We start from the raw sequence: 10,241 nt of genomic DNA on the forward strand, positions 1-10,241 counted from the left end.
ACACACACACACACACACACACACACACACACACACACACACACACACACACACACACACACACACACACACACACACACACACACACACACACACACACACACACACACATATATATATATATATATATATATATGTTGCTAAAAAACTAACCATTTTAGAGAGCACTTTATAAGTTACAAGGTTCACCAGACGCGATGTAAATTATCTTGCGGCCAGCGAGACGTGAGGATGTGTTGGGAAATCGTTTAAATGTCATCCAAAGTCAATCACCACCACAGCGATAGCTAGGCGAATTCACACGTAGTCTGAAAGTTACCGCGGTAAACCCAGCCTAGGGTTCCTACGCCGTGGGCAGGTTTTTGGTGGCTGACTATATTGCGTAGCATATCAACCCAACGATATTAACCAGGGTGTATCTTCGTAGACTGACTGAAAAAGAATAATTTAAGAAAAATAGATATCTGTTTTTTTGGGGGTTGGGGATGAACGTGATGTTGCACAAGCTCGAGACAATAAACACGAAAACTGTCGAAAGCACAATGCAAAACACAAACACAAGCCACTATCTATGAAATAACATTCTTTTCCCTGTTAGTAGCAATGATACCACTAGTCATAGATTGCAAAAGATAGCAAAAGATTGAAAAAGAAAGACAAATATTGCATTCTGCCATGTTCTCGTAAGCCATGTTCCACTCAAACAACGAAGTATCAGCAGGGCATCTCGAATCGCGTATTTGCAGGCCGCCATTTACGGTACATACTGGAGTTGTTGATTTACATGATTACCCTCATCAGAGACTACTTCTTCAACCCGCGTAACCACGCCCTCTGTCTCTTGAGCACGCCAAGAGGTTCTAACTATAGCAGCATGCTAGTTCCACGGAGTATTTTCCTTGCGCGTGCTTGTTAACCTACACGTTCGATTTCTCTGTCAAATCTATCGTTCTATTTTTTTCAACCATTCGTTTTTTGTTCGATTTTTAGCCGCTTCTTGTTCTCGTTTTATCGAATTTTTTTTTACATTGCGTCTTGTTTTCTTTGTTAAATTTTTCTCCCTCTACACGAACGATAGAAACCAGGATATATAGACGGGGATGTGTGGCGGCGGCAGGCAGGCAAACAGGCAGGCAGATAGGCAGACAGGCAGGCAGGCAGGCAGGCAGGCAGGCAAGGCAGGCAGGCAGGCAGGCAGGCAAGGCAGGCAGGCAGGCAGGCAGGCAGCGCGGGCAGACAGGCAGGCAGGGAGGGCGCTCGGCGGCAGGCTAGGCAGGCAGGCGCACGGCAGGAGGGAATAAGGCAGGCAGGCAGGCAGGCAACAAGCCAGACAGCAAGCAGGCAGGCAGCGCAGGAAGGCAGGCAACCAGCAAGCAGGCAGGCAGGCAAGCAGGCAAGGCAGGCAGGCAGGCAGGCAAGCAGCAGGCAGGTCAGCAGCAGGCAGGCAGGCAGGCAGGCAGGCGAAGCACGCAAGGCAGGCAGGGAAGCAGGCAAGGCAAGCGACAGGCAGGCAGGCAGAGCAGATCAGGCAGGCAGGCAGGCCAGGCAGACAGGCAGGGAGGAGGGAGGGTGGCAGGCAGGGGAAGGGAGGGAGCGAGGGCAAGGAGGCAGGGAGGGACCGAAACCCCGCCTGGGCATACCAGGAAGCCATTTAAATAACCGCGCTTGCTTTCCACTTAAATCATGCCTCACCAAATTGGTTATCGCGACGTTCCTGAAGAACAGTGGCCCAGGTCCAGTGCACTTATTCACTTGTTCGGCAATCGGGGTGGTGCTGGTTGGTGCTCGGTGGTGCTGGTGGCTGGTGGTGGCTGGTGGTGGGAAGGGGAGTTTATATAAAAAACCGCTCCCCCCGTAATAGATGACGCTGTTTAGCGATTTAGCGCTGATGTGCTTTCGATGATCACTCTAAGGTATACCGAACGTGAACACGCGGCGCAGCGAGAGAGAGGCAGGGGAAGAGATGAGCGAGAGAGACTAGAGTGACAGGATAGAGTGACAGAGATGAAAGAGAGAGAGAAAAGAGAAGGAGAAAAGAGAGAAGGCGACCTAGAGAAGAGGAGAGAGAAAGAAGAAGGAGAGAAAAAAGAGAAGAGAGTTGGAAAATAATTGGTACTAAAAATTTAGTCCTAATTCAACTATCTTGTCACTAATTAAACACTTGGTATGAGAAATTTGTTTATTCACGGATTTAATGATTATTATCACAATCGACAGTTTATAATCAATAATTTGGCGATTATTCTGAACAGTGACTCATGCATGTGTGCGGTGCGTCGTGTGGCGGTGTGTGTGTGGCCGTGCGTCGTTGCGTGTCGTGCGCGTGCAATGTGCGTGATGTACGGGCGGTTATAGCATTGCCCACGCCTGCCTGCTGCCTGCCTGCCTGCTGCTGCCTGCTGCTGCTGGCGAGCTGTGCCTGCGTGCCCTGCTGGCCTGCTGCTGCTGCCTGCTGCCTGCTGCTTCCTGCTGCTGCCTGGCTTGCCTGCTGCCTGCCTGCCTGCTGCCGTGCTGCTGCTGCTGGCTGGCTGCTGGCCGCGCGCCGTCATATAGGGGTCCTGCATGAGTTGGGCAAGCACCTATATGGTTTACTACCGCAATTAATTTTGCATAATTGCAAACCGATAACCTACACATGCAGCCGCTTTAACGGACAGCCGACTCTGTCTCTCTCTCTCTCTCTCTCGCTCTCTCCTCTTTCTCTCTTTCTCTCATTTCTTTCTCTCTTCTCTTCTTTTCCGGGTGACGCTCTTTCTCTCTACTCTCTCTGCTGCGCTCGTGCTATCTTTTTCTCTCGCGCGCGGCCTGCTCTCATCTCTCTCTGCTCTCTCTCTCTCTGCTGCTCTCTCCGCGCTCTGCGCGTCTCTCTCTCTCGCTCTCTCTGTCGCTCTCTCTCTTTCTCTCTTGGCTCTCTCTCTTGGCGCGCTCTCTCTCTGCCCGTTCTCGCGCGCGCGCTCTCCGCTGCTCCCTCTCTCTCTCCGCTATCGCACGCGCTGCTCCTCTCTCTCTCTCTCGATCTCTCTCTCTCTCTCTCAGAAGCGCTCTCTTTCTTTCGGCGCTCTGCTCTCTCTCTCTCTTCCGCTGCTCATCTGTCTCTGTTCTCTCTCGTCTCTCTCTCTCATCACTCTCTCTCCGATCTCTCTCTCTTCCTTCTCTCTACTTCTCTCTGCGTTTTACTGTATATTATTACACATATCGTTTCGCGGCGGCAGCGCAGCCGTAAATATTATGCATATTTTAGATAATAAACAGAAAATGAGTGCAACTCTAGTCTGCCGCTGGCTTTTGCCTGCTCAGAAATATCGGGGGCTTGCGGGGATGCAGGCGGGTTCGATTGCAGGAGTAGAGCTGTTGACGCAGCACCCTTATTATCAGAAGGCTAGATGCTCGACATGTTTTTGCGCGCCGCATGTCGAAGTATCAACTATCATCATCGTTCTTCAAACATCAGCTCAACGAGTGCATTCTATTTCGGTATAAGGCGAGAATCTCACGTATAATGTATAGATTCTATACATTATATGCTATGTGTCGTGATGTGTGTGTGTGCTTGTGTGTGTGCTGTGTGTGTGTGTGTGTGTGTGTGTGTGTGTTGTGTTGTGTTGTAATGTGTGTGTGTGTGTGTGTGTGTGTGTGTGTGTGTGTGTGTGTGTGTGTGTGTGTGTGTGTGTGTGTGTGTGTGTGTGTGTGTGTGTGTGTGTGTGTGTTTGTTCGTTTGCGTGTGCGTGCGTATATATATGGCCATAGCAATAACCTTTTCTATTACGTAAATTCCATCGCAAAGATAAAAAACGACGCGAGCATGCAATCACGAAGCGAATAGAACGCGAGAAGAAAAGAAAGGTGCCGCCATTGTTTTTGCTGCTCGGACAACAATGTATTTACGATGAGCGCTAAGCTAAAATTTGATGAATTTTTACGACAAAAGCTTTTTGTTCTCTCATTATTGACTCGCTCAAATGTATATGGATTTAAGCGCCCAGGGCGATCACGGGCAATAATTTAGTGGGAAAATGGTTTCGTAAAAGCGCTATGAAATGTTTGCCGCTTTATTTAATGCCCATCGCAATAAGAAAATGTTGATGACACCCTAATTATTTTCTCTGGAGGCATTGGGTATGTACGCATGACTTCATACACCTGACATCTTAACTAAACAGAAGATCTTTCGTAAGCCTTCCTGTCGCTATCAAACACAAGGATGTTCAATTCAAACAGATCACACTATTGGATTACACAACCTTATCATTTTTCGAACAGTGGAATATCGATGCAGTTAGTAGATATGCGCATATATAATCGATATGCGTAGATCGATTCCGAGATTGATCTGGGGGAGGGGAAAAAGATCACCTGAAGCCACACGCAAATTCCCACACATGTGACGTCACGCTGTTTTAGCGTTCGATCGTGCTATTTGATTGTGTTGGATGGAGATACGCACACACGTTTATGAAATTATTTCGCAGACACGAAACCTCTATAAGTCGAATATACGCATGCGTTCAGTTTCGACGTCAACTTGCATTGAGTCGCAGAGAAATATTATTCGAGAAAATATTTCATATTCGAAATATCTGCTCACACAACAGGCTAGTGGAACACAGAATAGCGAGAAGCGATACACACCTAAAGCAAAACGAAATATTATATACATGTAATATATAAACCACCATATATAAATATATATTATATATTATATATATATATTATATATATATTATATATATATATATATATATTAAAGAGAGTGAGGGCTGAGAGCAGGTCAGAGAGAGAGAGAATGAAAGAGAAAGCAGCAGAGAGAGAAATGAGAGAGAGAGAGCATGAACGGACAGGAGGAGAGAGAGAGAGAGGAGAGAGACAGGAGAAGGACGAGGCAGGAAGAAGAGGAGAGAGATGGAGAAATGAGAGAGAGAGATCAGAGAGCGCCGAGAAACGCGGAGCGAGTGCGAGAGGCGACGGAGAGCAGAGAGAGAGAGACGAGAGAAGACGGAGAGAGGAGAGAGAGGAGACGGAGAGAGAGAGAGAGAGACAGACAGTTTTGTTAAAAGTCACCGATGCGTAGTGATTATCAGTAAGAGAACACGAAACGCACACAGATAGATCAAAGGTATGCATGGAGATGTAATAACAATAGAAGCATATATATTAACTACATATATTCAGCTCATATTCAGTAGTTCATATTATACATGTATATATATATATATATTATATAATATTATATGTGTGTGCTGCTGTGTGTGTGTGGTGTGCCGCCTGCCGCGGTTGTGTTGTGCTGTGTATGCGCGCGGTGCCTGTGTGTGTGTATGCCTGTGTGTGCTCGCCCGTGCGTGCGTGCGTGTGTATGCGTGGCTGCGTGGGCGCGGCGTGTGTCGTGTGTGCGTTCGGCGGCTGCTGTTGTGCGTGCGTGAGTGTGTGTGTGTCGTGTGCGTGCAGTGGTGCGTGCGTGCGTCGTGCGTTGCGTGCGTGCGTGCGTGGCATGTGCGGCGTTGTAAGTGTCGTGGTGTGTCGTCGAGTGTGTGTCGGTTGTCGTGGTGTGCAATCTCGTGTGTGTGTGCTGTGTTTCGTGTGTGTGTGTGTGTGCTGCGTGTGTGTGGTGCTGTGTGCTTCGTGTGTGTGCTGTGTGTGTGGGTGTGTGTGGGTGTGTTGTGTGTGTTGTGTGTGTGTGGTAAAACTCACCAATGTAGTGATCACAGTGGATGCAGTAGCAGCGAAGGCACCGGAGAAGGGACCACTGCCTCTGCGCAGTACCGTCGTTCTCTTCCTGCCACATATCCCTGCTTGCACTTGCCATGACTCCTCTGTCGAAGGCCCTCAGGTGATATACCCGCCTCTGTCGTTCCAGTTCTCCTTCCACAGCACGTTAAACCTCATTCGTCATGTCCACAGCATCAGCAACGTGGATCGGCGCACCGATAGTGCTTTCTACTCGCAGTCGCTCTTATTGATACTTCGTTCTGCCTTCGGAGGCGCCTCTGAATGTCGCGGCGCCCAGATGCGCAGTAGCGACAACGCACGAGCGCACATGCCCCGACGCTGTGCGAAAAGAGAAGCGGCGAGTTGTCGACAACAGGTTCTTCGAGCTTCGCTCTTCGGGTCGCCTGCGGCTATGCAAGCATCACCCTGCACGTTTCTTCGAACATGTTTTTTGTCCCGCCCGAGGAGGAGGAGGGGTGAGGAGAGGGGAAGGAGAGTGTCCAGGTATTATCTTGGATCTATCCCGTCTCTGCTGCTGCGCGGACACACGCTTACAAACTCGCAGTACATCGCGTGCGTAGCGTGCGTTTGTGTATTATATTAAGCTCGCCGGATGTAGTCTGCAGATCAAAGATTGAGCTTATGTAATGATGTCTCTGAACGATTCTAAACAGCACGCATAGGGCTTAGCGTATAGTAACACTTGGTAAACACTAGGTATAAGCGTCGTAGATTTGTGCCACACTCTAGACTCGGCGCTTAAAGAGAATTCGCCAAGTTTGCAGCTGCACGCTGCAACGGCGATCACGTCTTTCATTGTTTCAGAAGCCGTTTGCGCAATTAGTTTTCGATCGTGTAGTCAGCCGCTGCTCCGCCCGCCAATCGTAATCGTTGTGAAGCAAACAGTCATCTCGCATGCGACTCTCACTGCAACACGGCCGTCACTCAAACACTGTCACAGCCGTGTCACGCTAGCGCGGAAGGACGGCGGATGTTCGGAGCGAACGGAATCGGGTCCGCATTTCTGCGCGTGGGTTTAGAGTGCGCGCACGCGTCAGCTCCCCCACCGTTCCGCGTTTCGAGGTGACGTCAGGCTCAAGCCGTGTTTCTACGAAGAATGCCTTCAATTTTAATTAAAGTCATTTTTAAGCGACGTCGATCGATAGCACGACCGCCTCGCTATTAAAACCGGGTCTAAACGCACTCGCGGGGGCGCGTGTGCGAGAGACGGCACCACGCCAGGCGTGCAAGACGCGAGCCAGCGGGCCGGCGCGGGGAAACGTTCGCGTGCTCTACCTCGCTCGCTAGCATACTTGGCGATCTCCCGCACTACGTACACGGCAGCTGCCGTTGCTCGCCACCTCCCTCCCGCGTACGCGCGGACGGACAGAGCGGGCAGTGGACGACGCACGATGATGACGATGACGTATGATCGATGACGATGAACGATGACGATGAAGATGACGGCATGACCACACGAAGGCGATTCGCTACCTCGGTAAAACGCGCGCGCCTTACGGCAAAGCAGTCGCGCTACACGCCGCCACAGATGTTCTTGAGAATCTCCGATACGCGCAGGCACGGACGCAGGGGGGTGTGGCGCAAGTTCAACCGACAACAATTCGCCGCCTGCCACGTATGTCCGCGGCACCGCGCGCGGTACGTGCGTGCGTGCGCTTGCGGTGCAGCGCGAGGACCCAGCTCATTACTGCCCGCCCCGCCAGTCACTGCGCTACTGTCAACAGCTGCGGACGAGCAGCAGGCCTCGATCATAGGGGAATCCCCTGCGTGGACAGAGAGAACTACCCGAGTCACCGCCCTCATTGTACGATACTCACGAAGACGCGGGTAGCAGTAAGAGGCTTTTGACCTTCCTGGCCGACGACAATGATCCTCCGCTAACACCGCCTCCTGCTACTTCTAGAACCGCCTCTCGCTACTTATGTATCACGTATAAACACGCTGTGCGTACCCACGGCTGACAGGGTGGGCAGGGTAGCCTTTCCGCGTTGTATACACGATGATGTGTATGCTTGCGCGGCTGGCACGTGTTTCACGTCGCGCTGCGAGACTAGATCGGATGCTTACATCACGGCGTAAACGTAAGATCGGATGCTTACATTCGGGGGCGATGTCAGATGTTTAGATGTTGCGTTGGCTCGCATCGTCGTCGTCGACGTCGCGGCTCCGCGCGGTGTGCGGCTGATGCGTCACTAGCCGCCCGCCGCCGCTCGCCGCTGCTGCTGCTTGCTGCCTGCTGATGATGCAGTTGAGGCCTGTTGGTGCTGCTGCGCTGACTGATGATGCCGCCACACACGTTGCTGCTTTTGGTGTATCACAGCCACCCGCCCCCGTAGCCAGCATCGCTCCAGTGTAGCTAGCGGTCGCGTCTGCTCACATTTCGCCCTCCCATCTCACACAGGGCTGCATTCGCCTGAACCATTCGGTACCCCACGCTATATCTCTCTTTCTCTCTCTATATATATATATTACGCTGTATGCGATGAGTGTCGCCTGATACGTGTGTATAAAGCAGGAGTACCGCCTGTTATCATTTATCACTGTACCGCACATACCGCGTGCACTTGCTTCGATCCACTGGTACCGCCTATACTCGCGTATATAACACGCCGTTTGTATCTGCCCTATGAGCATCAGCGTACCGTTATGCAACCCGCTACGGCGTCGCAAACAGGTATAACAGCTGGGTCGCTATGTCGCGCGTGCCTACGCCTATAAACCGCCTACCTGGCATTTATGATGCGCTGCCACATAGGTTTGTATGTGTAGCTGCGGCATGGCCGCAATTGCCCCCCCAGGTTAGACATCGCGTATGTAACCGCTATCCGGACCGCCTATATATATTCCGCTAGATTCCACCAACAGCGTAATGTGCACCTCGCCGGCCGTATGCTATATTCCACGCATACCGCATCTCGAAACCGCGATGTTCACCAGCAGGGTTGACCTGTTATATATGTTCCGCCCTAGATTCTACCAACAGCGTACATGGTGCACCTCTGCGCCGGTTACTGCTATATTCCACGCACATAAGCTATCCGGAACCCGCTATGTTCACCAGCAGGTACCGTTATATATGTTCCGCTAGATTCTACCAAACAGGTACATGTGCACACCTCTGGCCGGTACTTGCTATAATCCACGCAGTACAGCTATCCGCGAAACCGCTATGTTCCACCAGCAGGTACCGTTATAAATATTACCGATATGTTGCCAGCAGCAGCGAGCAGTTATATATTACCGCCTATATTTTCACCCAGCAGGTACCGTCTATGTTCCCCAGGCAGGCACCGTTAAATATTTACCGAATTTATCCATCAGCAGCGGACCGATTGATATGTGACTGTTATGTCCACCAGCCAGGTACCGTTGCGATACCGCTACCTTTGCGCCCAGCAGATAAGATGCGATGCCGATGCGATCTCCCGTCGCGTGCTGATGCTGCTAATGCGAACACGCGGGCGTGCCGCGCGTCCGCTGCCGTCGCCTGCTGCGTGCCCTGCTGCCTGCTGCGTCATTCCACAAACGACGTCAATCATCGCATCATCATCTATCCGTTTAAAATCCCGAACTGGATATCGAGCGAGCGAGAGAGAGAAGAGTCAGTTAGTATTGCATCAACTCGCTGGTAGGCGCGCGCGCGCGGGCTGCAGCGCTTAGAGCCGTGGAGTATGCGGCGAGGGACTATGTAACGGGCTTGCGGCGGGCGCGTGACCGCAAGCGCCGTCTGGGTCGGCGGCGTAATGAACGAGGGCGCGAGTGAGCGCGGAAGTCGCTGGTTTATTGATCTAGCGGACTGACACTATTTTTCTCTGTCGTCTCCGTATTTTATTATTTACTGTTTGGTGTTAACCGCCAGCACTAGCAGCCAGTTCAGGAGCCAGCCAGCAGCAGCAACTGTTATCCATCACCATCATCATTTCGACATTATCCATGCGCTCACTCCATTCATCATCGCCAGCCATCACTTCATCTCAGGTCATCATCATCATTCACGTCATATATCTCATTCGTATCATACATCATCCATTGTTCATATATCACATCATCAGTCATCATCATCATCATCATCATCTTTATCATCAATCTATCAGCAGCAGTAGCTGTCTCTATCATCTGCTATCCGGCCTTGCGCGTGAAGCACCATACAGACGCAGAGACAAGAGCACGCCGCGTCGCACACACACACAGCAACATACACACTATGCGCGCACACACACACACACACACACACACACACACACACCACAGCACACACACACACACACTACAACACACCATGCGCGCACACACACACACACATTACGCGCGCCAGCCGCACGCACACACACACATAGACACCCCCACACCACACACAACACGACACACATACTCCTGCCGCGCGCGCCACGCACACACACACACATCATACACCCACACACACAGACACACACACAACATACTCGCGCGCGCGCACGCACCGCACAACACAACACCACACACACACACACACACCACACACACACACACACACACAC

This window comes from Priapulus caudatus, unplaced genomic scaffold (assembly GCF_000485595.1).
Source record: "Priapulus caudatus unplaced genomic scaffold, Priapulus_caudatus-5.0.1 Scaffold2238, whole genome shotgun sequence".
In the NCBI taxonomy this organism is placed as follows: domain Eukaryota; kingdom Metazoa; phylum Priapulida; class Priapulimorpha; order Priapulimorphida; family Priapulidae; genus Priapulus; species Priapulus caudatus.